Source organism: Artibeus jamaicensis, unplaced genomic scaffold (genome assembly GCF_021234435.1).
Source record: "Artibeus jamaicensis isolate MK-2021 breed Jamaican fruit bat unplaced genomic scaffold, CSHL_Jam_final contig_466, whole genome shotgun sequence".
Classification (NCBI taxonomy): domain Eukaryota; kingdom Metazoa; phylum Chordata; class Mammalia; order Chiroptera; family Phyllostomidae; genus Artibeus; species Artibeus jamaicensis.
The window spans coordinates 2660057-2677825 of NW_026521844.1; positions in this window are offsets into that span (position 1 = coordinate 2660057).

A 17769-nucleotide genomic window follows, 5' to 3' on the forward strand; every position below is an offset into this window, starting at 1 on the left:
TTAAACATTTGATAAAGATTATATTTTAATTTTGTATAAGCTGTTCCTGATCACTTTTAAAAGTATAAATACTCAAAATATATATAAAGCGAGAAGTCCAAATAAGTTTAATTTAATTTCTCTGATGAATGTATATAGTTATTGTATAAATTCAACAGAATATATTTTTTACTATTTTATTTATTTATTTTTAGAGAGAGAAGAAGGGAAGGAGAAATAGAGGGAAACACCAATGTGTGGTTGCCTCTTGAGCACCTCCTACTGGGGACCCAGCCTGCAACCTGGCATGTACCCCAACTGGGAATCAAATTGGTGACCCTTTGGTATGCAGGCCAGTACTCAATCCATTGAGCCACACCTGCCAGGGCTTCAACAGAATATTGAAAGAATACACTTACATGTGAGATAATGGCAAAAATCCAACAGTGCAAAGATTTTAAGAAACAAAATTAATTTGGCATATATTATTATTACTAATGGAAACTTCAACTTTGTAGAAGGTGGTTGTCAAATCAAAGAAAGATTTATACAAAGTTGACATAGTAAATGAAAAGTATAATTGATTAAATTATTTAATTAAATATTAGGATATGTCCCCAATGAATGCAATATATAATTATCAAAGGTCTCTGAAATAGCAAATAAAAGTTAAATGTGCATAATTTAGGATAGATGAAACTTTTCTAAGAAAACTATCAAGAGCAAAATACTTAAAATATTGATATTTAAAACAATATAAGTAATGTATTCTTCTGTCAATAAATACAATAAAATTTAAATAGTAAATTAAGATGTAATAAACTATAGAAACAAGTATTATTTGATTAATCTGATTGAATTAAAATAGATGAATGCATGATTCACACTGCAAATTGTAAAACAGCTGACCAATTTGGTATCAATGTATCAATCAGCCTCATTATTTTAATCAAACTGTGCAACTAATAATTTTAATTTTAAAACTATCAAATGATTTTGTAATGCTTCTGAATAATTTACATGTATTTCTAAATTCTTATTTTGCAGATGAGAAAATCCAAACACAAGAGCTTTAATTCTATGTATTTAAAAATGGCACACTTAGAGAGTAAAATATAGATTCTACCAGTTTAGAGAAAAAATACACTTTTATGTGTAAAATAAATCTTTGGCTGGATCCTCTGTCGAGCTATTCTAGAACCATTGTTCCCAAACTTCTTTTCTTTATTTCTTTGATTTTTTCACTTTATTAAACTTAGTTTCTTACTTGCTTATTCCCAAAACACTAAATGAAACAATGATCCTGTTTACACTGAAGTAAAAACACTGTTAAAAATAACATTGTTTCTTTCTCAATGCACAAACATTGAATCTAGTAGGATAGTTTTCTAAATGTAAGAGTAGTGAATGATTTTCTTGAAAAGTCAAAATACATTACCTTTTTTTGTTTGTTTGTTTTGTATCTGTGTTACTCTCTTTCTCACTCTAAACCTTCATCTTCTTAAAGCAGTCCCTTTAGCATGTCTTGCAGTGCTGGTCTGGAGGAGGTGTATTCTTTTAACCTTCTTTTTTCTGGGAAAACCTTTATATCACCTTCCATTTTAAATGACAGCCTTGCTAGGTAGTCTTGATCACAGGCCTTTGCTTTTCATTACTTGGAATATTTCCTGCCATTCCCTTTTGTTTCTTTTGAGAAATCAGCCACTATCCTTATCAGAGCTCCCTTGTGTGTTGCTTGCTGCTTTAAAATTTTTTTCTTCATCTTTAAAACTTGGCATTTTAATTCTAAGGTGTCTTGCAGGCCTCTTTGGTTTCATCTTGATTGGGATATTTTGTGCTTCCTGAATTTGTGTGTTTTTTTCCCCCTCTCCAGGTTAGGGAACTGTTCTGTCATTATTTTTTTCTATCCCTTGCTCCATTTCTTCTCTTTCTTGCATTCCTATGATTCAAATATTCTTGTGTGTCAGTTGTCCTAAAGTCACCTTAAGCTGTCCTCATACTTCTGAAGTCTTTTTCATGCTGCTGCTCTAACTGGGTATTTCTCTGTACCCTGTCTTTCAGCACACTGATTTGGTCCTCTGCTTTATCCAGCCTGCTTGTAATTTCTTCTAGTGTATTTTTTACTTCAGATTTTATTCTTCATTTCTTCCTGGTTCTTATTTATACTTTCTATTTCCTTTATCATGCTATCGTACAACATAGAAAAATTTCAAATATCTCATGCAGCAATATTTTCACTGATACATCTCCTAGGGCAAGGGAAATAAATAAAAGAATAAACAAATGGAACTACATCAAATAAAAAATCTTCTGCATGGCTAAAGAAAACCACAACACAATAGAAAATGAACCAACTGTACGGGAAAATATATTTGCCAATGATACGTCAATCAACAGTTTTATCTTCAAAATATACTGCTATCTTCTACTGCTAGGAATATACTCTAAAAATCCTAAACACTATGAACCCCAATGTTCATAGCAGTACTATTTACAATAGCCAAGTGATAGAAACAGCCTAAGTGACCATCACTAAATTACTGGATCAAATAACTGTGGTATATTTACACAGTGGAATACTACACATCAGAAAGAAGGAACTCCCACTCTTTGGGACAGCATAGATGGAACTGGAGAGCATTATGCTAAGTGAAATAAGCCAGCTGGTGAAAGACAAATACCATAAGATCTCAGCTATAAGTGGAACTTAATCAACAACAAAAAACAAATGAGCAAAATATAACTGGAGACATTTTAATAAAGAACAAACTGACAGTGACCAGATGAGATGGGGGAGGGGGAAAACGAGGGAATGAAGGGGGAGGAGCTAGAAAAGAAACATGAATAGAAGACTCAACAGCAAGGACAATGGTGAGGGATTGGCTGTGAGAGTGGTAGGGTAGTGGGGTAGGAGTTAGCAATGCGGGAAAGGAGGGAAAACTAACTGCACAATAATTAATGAAAAGCTGAAATACACAAAATAATAAAAATTCTGGAAGTAACTAGTGGGGAGAAAAGGTAACAGATGTGCCCCAAACTCTTCCAACATTATAATTTTAGAATGGGCATGTAACTCAACCTGAGCCAATACAAATAAAGAGTTGTTTGCTATACTCTCCAGGAAAAAATGAGGTATGAGAGTATAAGTAAATCTTAGTGATTGTTGCAAGAGTTGTTGTGAGTGCAAAGATAAGAAACAGAGATCCAAGATACAGAGAGAGTAAATCCTAATGGCATGTCTAGATTCTAAGCTTACACATATATTTTTACATAAATTTGATTTATTTAGCCAGTTAAAACTGGGCTTCTGTCACTTCCAACATAAATTCTTATTTATGCAATTGTATGCAAGAGAATATGACTGGATTACATTTCTATAAAATATAAATTAAAAATCAAGCTGAAAATCACAGACTTGAAATCTAGTTTGCTGCCTGTTTTTTGTCTTCATAATATAATTTAAAATATAGAATTGCTTAATCATTTGTAAAGTAGCTAAAGGAGTTCAAATAATATTAAAATTAATGATAATTAAAACACACCTATGAAGTAACAAATATTTCTGGGTTTTCATCTTTTTCTTTACCAAAAGCAGCATTTTATAACTAAGACAATATTTTTCATCTTCACTCACAAATGTATTTATTGATAAGATAGAGAAAGAGAGACAGACAGACAGATGGACATCAATGTGAAAGAGTGAAAAGGAGACACCAATTAGTTGCCTCCTAAACATACACAGAATGGGAATTAAATCCAAAATCTAAGCCTGTGCCCTGACTGGTAATTGAACACACAACCTTTCAGTGTATGGGATTATGCTCAACCAACTGAGCCTCCAACCAGGGTTTATGATTTTTTGGAAAGACAGTTTTATAGTCTTGACCACAAACACATGTTTTGGTTAAATGTGAAAAACTGCCACTTGGTGATCAGTCTGATAAATTAGTTTAGTACTTTAAGCCTTTTTCTCCCTACACTACATTATATAAGTTGATCAGCTCAAAATCAGTTTTCTAAACAAATTCCTAACTAATGTATTCACTAATTGTACAATTCTATTATTTAATTGACATTTGTTTGAACACCTGTAATAGAAACTGCAATTGATCACTATTGCTCTAAACTATAATTTAGCTTTAAAAATTTTGCCTTGGAGTGTGCTGTAAATCAGGGGTATTGTCACCAAAATTGAGAATTATTGAGCAATATTATTGAAATTTTTCATTTTAAAATATTGTACATACATTTATTTCCTCTTTATAGAGTTATGCAATGGCAAAATTGAATCAATAATGAAAATTAATGTCATGCTGTCGAATGTTTCATGGTCTGTAATTTAGAAGTGTTAGAAATTTACCTTGAGGAAGTGACAGTAATAAGAAAAAATGTTTAGTTTAAATAAATGAAAACAACTAAACACATTTAATTTCCTTTTAAATGATGTTTATGTTCTTAATAGTAGAGCAGACATTGGAAGATTATCATTAGGAGAAAAAACTAAAGACCCCCATCTGTTCTTTCTCACAGCAAAGATCATGATTTTGCTCATGGTAGAGGGATGCTGATGAAAAGTGGAAAGCATATTACATTAAATAATCCACGTTATTTCAATTCACATATCTTATTTAAAAGTATAGAGATAAACTGGAACATCAGGCTTTTCAATTTGTTAACAACAAAACTAGAAAATGGGATATTTTAATGATATCTAAGAATATGCAATAAGACAAAAGCCTACTAATATTAAAAATATGGTCTTTGATACTTACTTTATGACTGTATCTCACAAGGTAGATGAAATAATTTGGTCTGTTATGCTCAGTCTTTACAATAAGGAAAGTTAAATTCTTCATAGTATTCTTTCTTATTCATGACCCTTTCTACTTCACTTGCTTCAAATTTATCACCATCTTTCCTATTTCATTTAAACTCTAGAGATCATCGATTTTCAACTGGTGTGCCACAAGAATTTTTAAAACATGCAATACCTGAAACTATACATTCAGGGATCATTTATGGTTTGGTACTAGAGAGTTTCTCTGAACATGTAAAATACCTGATTTCATCCCACAGAAGTAAAATATACTTTCTTTTTAAAATATATTTTATTAATTATGATATTACAGTTGTCTCATTTCCCTCCTTGATTCCCCCCAGCTCTGCACATCCCCTCCCACCCACATCTCCTCCTTTAATTCATGTCTATGGGTCGCACATATAAGTTCTTTAGTGTCTACATTTCCTTTAGTATTATTAACCTCCCCCTATTTTCTACATATCATTTATGCTATTTATTCTCCATACCTTTTCCCCCTCTCTCTTCCTCTCCCACTCCCCTACTGATAATCCTCCATGCGATCTTCATTTCTGTGATTCTGTTCCTGTTCTCTTTGCTAATTTTTTGTTTTTGTTTATTTTTTTTTAGGTTTGGTTGTTAATAGCTCTGAGTTTGTTGTCGTTTACTGTTCATATTATTTATCTTCCAGTTCTTAGATAAGTCCCTTTAATTTCATATAATAAGGGCTTGGTGATAATGAACTCCTTTAATGTGACCTTATCTACGAAGTACATTATCTGCCCTTCTATTCTAAATGATAGCTTTGCCGGATAGAGTAATCTTGGATGTAGGTCCTTGTCTTTCATGACTTTAAATACCTCTTTCTAGCCTGCAAGTTTTATTTTTAAATTTTATTTATTCATTTATTTATTTATTTATTTATTTATTTATTTATAAATCAGCTTGTAGTCTAATGGGAACTCCTTTGTAGGTAACTGTCTCCTTTTCTCTTGCTGCTTTGAAGATTATCTCCTCTTTAGTCTTGGGTGATGTAATCATGATGTGTACTTCCTTAGGTCCAACTTCTTTGAGATTCTCTGAGCTTCCTGGACTTCCTGAATGTCTATTTTCTTTGCCAGATTGGGGAAATTCTCTCATTATTTTTTCAAATAGCTTTTCATTTTCTCGTTCTTCCTCTTCTCCTTCTGGCCCCCCTGTGATTAGGATGTTGGAATGTTTAAAGTTGTCCTGGAGGTTCCTAAGACTCTCTTGATTTTTTAAAATTCTTATTCCTTCATTCTGTTCTGGTTGAATGTTCACTTCTTCCTTCTGTTCCAAAGCATTGATTTGAGTCCTGGTTTCCTTACCGTCACTGTTGGTTCCCTGTTCATGTTCCTGTATCTCGCTTTTCATAATTTTCATTTTTTCCTCTAATTTTCAACCATATTCAACCATTCTATGAGCATCCTGATTACCAGTGTTTTGAATGGTGCATCTGATAGGTCAGCTATCTGTTCATCTCTTAGTTGTATTTTTCTGGAGCTTTGATCTATTCTTTTATTTGGGCCATTTATTTTGGTCTCTGTGAACCTTTTGCCTTTTGTATGGACAAAAACATTATTGATGAGATTTTCTGTATTTTCAAAATTTTCTGAAGTTACATCTTATAAGGAATACTATCAACTTGATAACAGTTTTTATTAGTTCTAAATATATGAAGTATGAAAATGATAATACTAACACAACAAACCATTAAATAAATATATTGTTTATACAGTAGCTTTCAATTCTTGAGAAGGTAATAATTTTTTTAAAATATGTAAGAGGAAAATATTATTCCAAATGCAATGTAAGGACTCAGCATAACACTAATAAAAAATCCATAATTAAAAAGAACAAAAGTAGATATTTGTGTAAGCATAACTCTGAAAATAAAATGTTAATAAAGATTAATAAACATTTCTTTTTAGCAGACTAGACATTGTACTTGTCATTTATAGTTATCCTTACTAATAACTGACTATAAATTTTACCTTAAGTGTGGCCCAGTTACTGTTCATTTAATATTTATAAAGTTAGCTTACTTCTTGAACTTCAAATGAATAACTTTTCAAATGTTATATTTTTAAGTTCCAGGTGGCTAGAGGACATATTTTTAAATGCTACATTATAAATTGCAAGTAATTTTTCTATTCCTCTGAGCACATTTAAGTCTGAATTTGTTACTTTAATTAAACTGAATAATTTAAATATTAAATAATACTGTGTAACCTCAACTAATTGAGAAATGAGTGGGCTGATTACTGAATGGCATGATAGACTTGAAAGTGTAGAGTTACATGTTAAAGTCATCTTTATTCTTAATTATTTTCAAAGTTTATATTCTTTATGAATCTCAACTAAATGAGAAATTCTTACTTTTGGGGTATGGGTATATGTATAAATGTGTGTTAAAGAAAATTAAAATATTCCATCAGATTTTCTGCTTGATATGCTTATCTACAATAAAATGTTCTCTGATATATTCTACCCTTCTTAATGAAAATGTATAAGTTTTAGTCTTGATAAGCATCATTGATTAAAATATGATTTTAATAGTAAAGTTGAATTTAATTTAGTTAGGACTTAAGCATTTGAAAAATCTTAACTGAATTAATGAATATATAAGAAAATAAAAATGTCAGGAAAACATCCTTGTTGCTTTTATTCTTAATTTCAATGGCAGTAGAAGTTTGCTTAAATATGAGTGAGTCTGATTAGGAATTTTTTGTCCAAGGTGTCCATGCATGTGCATGTGTGTATACATACATGCATACATACATATATGTATGTTTGTATGTATACACACTCATATGAACACTTTACTTATTTTTAAAATAATTTTATTTAATTATTTTTCAAGTACAGTTTTTTTGTCTATTTTTCCCATCCCAGCCCCTCCCACCCCGTGCTCGCCACCTCCCTTCCATTTCCACCCCCCTTAGTTCTCATCTCTGTGTCCTTCCTATTTGTTCCTCCAAATCCCTCCCCTTTTTCCCCCTTAAAGTCCCTTCCCTCTCCCCTCTGGTCACTGTCCCCTTGTTTTCTATTTCAGTGACTTTGTTTTTATTCTGCCTGCTTGGTTTTTTTTTTTGTTTGTTTGTTTAGCTTCCTGTTAAAGGTGAGATCATATGTATTTGTCTTTCAACACCTGGCCTATTTCACTCAGCATAATGCTTTCCAGTTCCATCCATGTTGTTGCAAAGGGTAGTAGCTCCTTCTTTCTCTCTGCTGCATAGAATTCCATTGTGTATATGTACCACAATATTTTTGATCCATTCATTTACTGACGGGCACCTAGGTTGCTTCCAACTCTTGGCTATTGTAAATTGTGCTGCTATGAACATTGTGGTGCATAGGTTCTTTGAAATTGATGTTTTAGGATTCTTAGGATATAATCCTAGCAGTGGAATTGCTGGGTCAAAAGGCAGGTCGATTTTTATTTTTCTGAGAAAATTCCATACTGTTTTCCATAATGGTTGTAGCAGTCTGCAATCCCACCAGTGAACTAAGGACCCCTTTTCCCCATGACCTCTCCAACATTTGTTGTTGGTTGCTTTGTTTATGATAGCCATCCTGACTGGTATAAAGTGGTATCTCATTGTGGTTTTAATTTGCATCTCTCTGATAGCTAACGATACTGAGCATCTCTTCATGTGTCTCTGGACATTCTGTATGTCCTCCTTGGAGAAGTGTCTATTTAAGTCCTTTTCCCATTTTTTAATTGTGTTAGATGTCTTCTTAGAGTGGAGTTGTGTAAGTTCTTTGTATATTTTGGAGATTAAACCTTTGTCTGAGGTTTCATTGGCAAATATGTTTTCCCATACAGTTGGTTGTCTTTTTAATTTAATACTATTTTCTTTAGCCACACAGGGGGCAGTAACATAAAATGGAGTAAAGAGAGCCTCTTCAACAAATGGTGTTGGGAGAACTGGACATCTACGTGCAAAAAAATGAAACTTGAGCACCAACTTACACCATACACCAAAATAAATTCAAGGTGGATAAAATACTTAAAATAAGCCATGACACCATTAAAATCTTAGAGGAGAACATCAGCAGGAAAATCTCAGGTATTTCACGCAGCAACTTTTTTACCTATATGTCCCCTAGAGCAAGGGACACAAAGGAAAGAATAAACAAATGGGATCTCATCAAAATAAAAAGCTTCTGCATGGCCAAAGAAAACAGTATTATATATGAACACTTTAGACAACACTAAAGTTGTCTATATACAACACTATGTAGATAGCAGTATGTATATGTAGATATTTATATATTCAGAAAATGTCCAACCATTGTTAATATAAAGAGAACAGTTTGCCCGACATTGATGTAACCTGGAAGCCAAGGAGATTGGACTAGAATGCCCATGCTTGAACAATGATAACTTCACTGTACTAGTCAGTGTGGACAGTAGATGCTATTGAGTGAGCGTTTGTACCATGACACTGTCATTCAAAATGAGCAAGTAAAGCAATGGATTTGCATCAAATTTTGCAGTAAGCTTGAATATTCCTCCACAGAAACCTTCCAATTATTTCAGAATACTGTAGCTATGGGAACCTACTGATTGGCATCTTCATCGCAACAATGCACCTGTTCATGAATTACTTCTCATGCAGAGATTTTGGCGAAACATCACATAATCCAGGTGACTCAACCCACCTACAGCCCAGATTTTGCACCTTGAAACTTCTGGCTTTTCCCAAAACTAAAACCACCTTTGAAAGGGAAGAGATTTCAGACAGTCAGTGAGATTCAGGAAAATACAACAAGGCAGCTAATGGCAATTTGGAGAACTGTGTGAGGCCTCAAAGCGCCTACTTTGAAGGGGAATCAGGAGTCATTGTCCTATGTACAATGTTTCTTGTATCTTGTACCTTCTTCAGTAAATGTCTCTATTTTTCATATTGTATGGCTGGGTAACTTCTGGGGAGAGAGAGGGAAGAAAATATTATACTTTAAGTAAGAACATTAAATAATACAAAAGTATTTGCCTTGTAATTTTTAATAAGCAAAGCATTGCATGTTAATTATTTATAATTTCAACACCAGCAATAATATAAGTTTGATTCTCACAGTAAAGTGAAAATGTCAAAACACTTTCTCTTCAATTAAGCATATGGCCTAGTGAATCTTGTAGACCTATGTTTAAATTTTTGACTTACCTGCTAATAAATATAAATGTACCACCTTACCTAGTTTTATGTCCTTGTTCCTTTATTAGTCTAAAATTACTTTGTTTTATTATAAACTCTCCTCTAAACAATCTATTACATTCAATGAATGGCTGAGAATTTTCAAATTATTTTTTGTTCCAGTAGATTTCTAAATTTTCTTGATATTAAGTAGATCAGAAAGAGAAGTGTCAATGTACTATGCCTACATGTATATCTATAAAGCTCAATTATTTACCACATTTACATTTAGATGATTGTCAAAATCTCGTTATAAAAGTAAGCCAGTTGTTCCTGAATATCAACTTTTGAGTACTGGATTTATCTCTTTCTGCACACCAGAATTGCCTGTTAATCAGCAACAATCATTCAGCTAAGGGTTATAAGTTATTCTTCTTCATTGGGACAATATTAATAGATAGTCAAATGTCTCTTCCTTCTGGTCCAGTGACATATGAAAGACATTCAGCCCTAGTAGTAATCTAGCAACTGTTTTTCATGATGTACTAAAAAGAAAACAAAACAAACAAACAAAAAAACAATACAACAGTTGAATAACCTGAAAAAATTGCATGCTCTATTAACTTAAAGAGTTTCCAATGATGTAATTGAATAGATTATTAAAGACTATTTTGAATAATAGGGAGATAAATTCTTATCCAGATTGAAATCTACTAAGTAGTATCTTATGCATTGACTTAATTTTATATAGGAATTTCTGTTTTTTTAAGCATTTATTTTTTAATCTATTTTTAGCATATCTTCACACTTTATGTAGTTAAAATCAGTTATTATTATTATTATTATTACTTAAGATTACTAAGAGAACTAAAAGAGCAAACCTCATTTAAAGTTATCGATCTAAAAGACCATGTTTTCTGAACTATGCACATAATGATTTAAGTTCTCTCCAATGCACTAATGAGCACAAAGTTCTTCCACTGTTACACTGAATAATACACATGATCAATGTTACCTAGAGGCACTATTCATAAATGGAGGCAGGCAAGAGCTGATCTTAAGGCATTATATTTGTATGGACACCTATGCCATGTCTGGACGTTAGTTTTTCATATCTAAATAACTTAACATTGTCAGTAAAATTAGGCATACATCCTTAACCATTCCTTCTAGTGTTATATCTATGCTAAATTGATATGTATTAGTGTCCAGTGAAAGACACATCTTTAAAGCAAAGAGCACAGTTTTTACTTTTCTACATATTGCTTCCCCATAAATAATTGAAAGCAATGTAAATTTTATATTGAGGAGGTTTTTTGATAAGTTAGTTGGATGATACTAATGTCTAGTGATATACAATTATGATGGCTTCATGTAATTATCTCCAATTAAAGAAGCTGCTAAATACATCAAAATATTTCTTTAAGGAAGTATCTTCTTGGTCAGTGTTGGCAAAACACTGGTACATTTTCTCCATGTTATCTCTTAATAATTTTCACTTTCTTATTAATGTTGTCTTTAAGAATTACAAGGTAAAATTACTCAATATACAATTCTAATTCAACTCTGTCTTCCTAAAATTTCACCTCAGCTACTTTCAGGATCTTTTGCAATACATGTACGTAGTCAAGTTTATATATACTGTGTTAGTCAGTTATTACTGTAGCCTGATAATTTTAGCCACTTCTTGTTAGATTTTTCTAGGATACTGCAAAATATTATTTTAGCCATGAAGGGTAAATCAGTTACTTTATTAATCCTTACTTTTACATTTCATGAAGTGGGTTGTAATAGTGCAAAAATAAAGTAAAAATTTCGAGTCCAAAGGAAGTAACATACCATTGTGTTGCAGACCCTGGCCAGCAGAGTCCACCTGTTGTGGCTGATAGCGAGAATCAATGCACAGGCGACAACAACCGTGTGTGGAAAAAGGGAACAGGCTCAGCTGCTCTCTCAAGGAGAGAGTGCTTGTGGTGCCTCAGCCACTCCCTCAAGAGGGGAGCTCCCTGAGCCTTGCCTAGACAGGCTTTTATTGTTTTCCTTGGGTCTTACATCATAGAAAGATTTATTATCTATCACATAGAATAGTATTGTCTACATTCTAGGTACAATCAAGGAAATAAAAATAACATGCAAAGGGAATGATGATGAGCTTATTAGCTCTGTCCTTGGGAGAACTCATACAAGCTTTGGAAATTACCTTGAAGATAGACAATACACATTTGCTGTTTTAGACCAGGGTGAGGGAGTTTTAGCAAGACCAAGCCATAACAGTCTGTATGCATTTTCTAGGCCTGATTCCCATGGGAAAACCCAGTTTGAAGGTCTGGCTTCTGCCCACCACCTTGCATCTGTAGGTTTTCCATACAGAGTTGAGTCACATTTGCCAGGCCAAGACAAACCGGTCCCCTACACCAATGAAACTGTATATGTTTAAAAATAGCAATGACTAAGACATTACAACATTTTGCTTTTTATTAATGCAACTTGTTTTGTATACTATTTTAACTTATTATTTTTGAGAGACAACTGGTGTATGCTTCTTGAAATTCTACTACTGTTGCTTTACATAATAATTATCTATTAGATAGAGATCAATTACAATACCTGAGAATCTGAGAACTCTGTAGAGATGAAAGTGTAAGGTCATTGGATTTTCATATGTTAAATTACCTATAAGTTCAGTTCTATGATAAAATTAAAGAATATATATTTGGATAAACATAAATGATTGAGAGTTCACTATGTACAAGTACTGCCCTAACACTAAAACAACAAAAAACCTCACAAATTGGAGAGCAAAGTGCTTTTAAGCATTTTAAAATATGAGATAATTCATATATGATGATTAAATTTAATGGTATTCAAAACAATTTTAATTTGAATTGAGTATGAGCTAGTGATATATAGTTCACAAAATCTTTCCTTTGAGGGGTCATAAAAACAATATTAGGTATGCAAAATTCTAATACCAGTAAAAATGAGAAATTTTGTTTAAATACTTGCTTCTTAAGATGAGGAATGTTTAGATATAACCACAAATTATATGTGGGGCCACTAGGAAAATTCATGTACAATTTCTTTCAATTCATGCATATCTTCTTGTGAAAGGATGAAGCTGAAGAAAGAAAACTCACTTCTGCATTCCAAGTCAGTTAGGACTATTTCACTTTTATTTGGCGTACTGATACTTTTTCTTAAACCAGTTGTGAAGTTATTACTCAACCTATCCAATGACTATTATAGCAAAAGTTATTTTTTAAAAATGTTTCATTTCTGAAGAAATCAAGCCTAAAAAGGAATATGTTTGGCCTATAAGAACAATGGATAGGAATCAGTGGCTAAAATTTTAATTAGATTTTGTTGCAAATTATTGTTTGACATGTTTGAAATATATTCTGTGAATTAAGATAAGTTAACATTACCTGTTAATAATTCTGGTCCCTCAAGAGAGACCAGCATACTTCCTCTTAAGTGAGTAGAATGTTACAACTGAGGACTGTAAAATATCAGATGAATAAGTAGAAGATATATATGATACTTTTAACTTACAAAACATTGATTATTTAGTCATATTCTCAATTAAAGAGAAACAGGAACAATATTGCCATACAGCAGCTATTGAAGGTATCCTACAACACAAAAAATAAAAAGCATAATGCTAAGGATGCAAAGAAAAATAGTTTAAATAAAGAAAATCTATAAAGCACAGTGGTTACTTTTAGAAAACAGTACTTTATTAAAATACTGTATTTTTAATATTAATGTATTAATAATTAACAACTCACTTTTTAAAAAAAGATGAGAAAAGAAATAGGAAGCAGATTAAACAATGGAATCTACAATTCTCCTGGATAAAAAATAATCTAAATTGACTTGTAAACAAGATCCAAGAAAGAGATAAAATTTACAGAGATTCATCTTCATGTTTATTAAGACAAAAATTTAAAATTTTATGTTTTAAGAATAAGTTTTACAAACATTTGGGCAATACAAAAATTGACATTCTATGCACAAAACATATAGCTAGTCACACTTGTTTACAATATAACAGCTACTCATCTAAGTAAGCAATGTATAGAATTCTGAGAACAAAGCAATTGTCATATATTCTTCTACACCAATTCAAGTTGTTAGTTTTGGGGTGTTTTTTTGCTTTTTTTTTTTTTTAAGAAAAGATAGCCAATTTAAAGATTCAAAGATTCAGGACATATACATCCCACAAGTCCACTATTTTATTTTTTTATTTTAAATAAATAAGCAAGTATATCACATACAGACATTTTGAAATAATATTATACGTATAATTATTGTTTACTTGAAACAAATGTTGTACATTGCCATGTATGTGAGCAAAAACTGTAGTCAATTTGAAATTTGATCATTAGCTCTACCTTTTCTAGTTAACATCACTGGCACCCAAAGTCTGTGTTAGTCGCATAGGTTTATTTATAACAAAAATATGCATTTTTGTTTTGTGTGTTTTGCAATTTTATGTAACTATTATTAATTTATGTATCACTTTGGAATTTCAATTTCTTAACTTTATATGTTTTATGCATAATGATTTATGTAGAAATATTCATTAATTTTAATTCTGCATAGTAAAGTTCATTAGTTTTTCCATGGAGGAAGAATTCAGTTTTTTTAATATTTTCAAAATAAAACAGCCACTACAATTAATAATCCTTTATGTTAATTTCCCAGTAGGCATATGCAACAAAGTATCTCAGATATAAAGCTAGAAATCAATTTTTTGGAGTGATACAATATGAACATTCATCATGCAGTGTTGGCACTGGACAGGTTCTGTGCCAGGGGCCGGCCCTGTCCCAGCACAGTCCAAGTCCTCCAGGCTTTTGACTATGCAGGGAAGAATTCAAGAATGAGTTGAAGTGAAATGAAAGCAAATCTCATTCAGATAAGGGAAAAAGGGGATGGGATGTGCCACTCTGAAAGGTGGGAAGGTGCATGTCTGAGTGGACTTAGGCAAACTCGTGAGTTAGTTGTGCACTGTGTCAGTCAGTTCTTTGGATTTTATGTGTTTCTAAGGGTAGGTTGTTTCTGAACTTTGTAGTCCCTAATTCTGACTCTGCTTTCTAATTAGAAGGGCCTTATTCATTAACCCATGCTGGAAGTGTCATGGTGTTCACACCACTCTCACCCACCCCGCCTTCTACTTTGGTGCCATTTTTCGTTATAATGATAGTATATATAATGATAGTATACATAATGAGCTTTGGGGTTAGTCTCTGGTGAATTTTCTTTTTCCATCTTGGATTGACCTGATTATAGCTAGTCCTTGTGGTTGACTTCCATGACCACCCGTGGGAGTCTCCTGACATAAGCTTCTTTCCCTTTCATCATGAGTGGAGGTGAGGCTCTAATGAGAAAACTTACTACTTCACCACTTCTACCTTCTCATTCCCTTGCTAGGAGTTTTCCTTAACTTTCTTCTATCCTGACTCAGTATGGCAGATTTTTCATTGCAAACTTTTTTTAGATACTTGCTCAGGTATATCACAATTTTTTAAAAACTATTTTTGAGTATTATTAAACTTCAAAAATATGTTTTTATAACTTGCCATTGCTTAGTCTGATTGCATTGCAGAGGATTTATATTCTCTTTTATAACAGTGGTATAGAGATATATTTCATATTCAGCTTGTTAATGATGTTTATAGTTTCCTTATTCATATTAATGTTTCTGCTTTATATATACTCTACACAAAAATTTTACTGCAATATTTTAAAATTTATCAGTACGATTGTGAATTTTTCTTGTAATTCTGACAACTATTATCCTACATAGGCTAAGGCTATTTTGTTAGGTTCATCCAAGTTTGTTTCCCTTCTATTTGTTGTTATAATATTATCTTGTTTATCATTACTAATGCCTTTGGCTCTTATAATTAATTAACTTAGAATAAACACAGTCTATTAAAATATTTTAGTAGTCCACTGATTTCAAAATGCAATTAAAGATAAATTGGAAATCTTTCCAATTTTCCATTCACATAAAGAACTTAACAAAATAAAAAAATTAGTTCACTGTTGTAATAACAAAACAAAACAAAACGAAAAAACCCTATACAAATTAGATAGCTTCAACAGATGTATTATATTATAATACTGGAGCTGAGAAGTTCAAATTCAATGTATCAACAGGGTCATACTTCCAAAAAGTTTTTTGAGAAGAATCTATTTAATAATTTTGCTTCTGGTGTCATTGGTCAATCTTCGGTATTTCTTAGTTGGTAGGTGCATAAATCTAATCTCCACTTCTTGCTCCCTATCACCTTTCCTTTGTGGCTGTCTTTTTGTCTTCCATTTGTTTAATAAAACTCTGCTTCACTCTTATAGGGACAAGTGTCATTGAATTTAAGGGCTCACCCAGATCATTCATGATCACATTGACTCAAAATTCTTAACTAATTAAATATACAAAGTCTTTTTTCCACATAATATACACTGATCACAAATATTAAGATATTATTAGGACTTAGACATATATTTGAGCATACCTTTTAACATATTACAGAGTTTATATCATAAACTCATAAAAACACTTAAGTTTTAAAATTACTCTTAAAGTTTATAATGTTATAATAATAACTATAATTCTATTCCATTGCATTAGAATTGTAATATAATTCCTTTATTGGGAATTTAAAAATATTGTTTGAGTAAGTCACACAGAAATATAAAGTAGAATAAATGCTCCTGAGAAATATTACAAAAATATTTTATGGGAAAATTATCTAGCAACTTATCTATGGAAGGTCTTTACATAAACAAGCCCAATAAAATTGGTGTTTTCCCCCAAAAACCATTTGTATTGCTTATTTAAGTAATTTATTGAATTGTATTTCATCTATCCTTCATATTAATTCAAGATGTATTTAAGAGGATTATTAATTTTCATTTATCCATGATTTGAGAGCTGAGAATTTCATATTTCATTATATTCATATTCTTTAAGCAACATAAAAGTAGTAAGATCAATTGCACTCTTTTGCTGAAAATCCATGTTTACCTCCCAGTGCTAAACTTATGCAGATAAACTGTTTCTGGAATTTAACCAATTTTCTGATAGAATGAGCACTATATTCTAATGGCTTTTTTCCTGCCTACTGTTTTCCTATATGTCATTCCCATTAGTATTTATTTCTTCCATTATGTGCTACATTCAGTTTAAGTGTTGTAATTTATGTTCTGTACATTGTGCTACTGGCTTTGGGCAATGTGCACATTTTAAATAAGCTAAATGAATAAATTAGTTTTGCTGTTCTAACTGCTTCTTACCTCCACTGTTTCTCCATAAACATATTGCCTAAAGCATTATCATAAGCCCTATTTAAGTCATACTTTTTAATAAAAAATCAGAGGCAATTGCAAAATATTTATGTAATGTAAATATTTAGATAGAAAATATTTATGATAGTATATCAAAATATTATATTTTATATTTACTGACATTTCCCATATATAGAGTTAAGAGAGTATATAAGAAAAAAACCACAATCATGGAAACCAGTATTTTGGGGCCAAGTGTTAAGACAAAAATGGAATAATATTGTGGGGAAAACTTCATCTCTTTGTATTTTATGTCACTAAACTTATTTGAAGAACAGCTATGGCAAAGTAAAGAGTTAGAATGAGATATTTGTAATAATAGCAACAAAAATTTTTATTTTCTAGTATTTTGTTGTTTTTTACTATAATAATGAGGAAATTATTTTATAAATGTTAATTTAGATATTAATAGCACACCAGTAACATATTATTTACAAAACATTATTTTCTGATGTATTACAAGTTAGTAGTTTC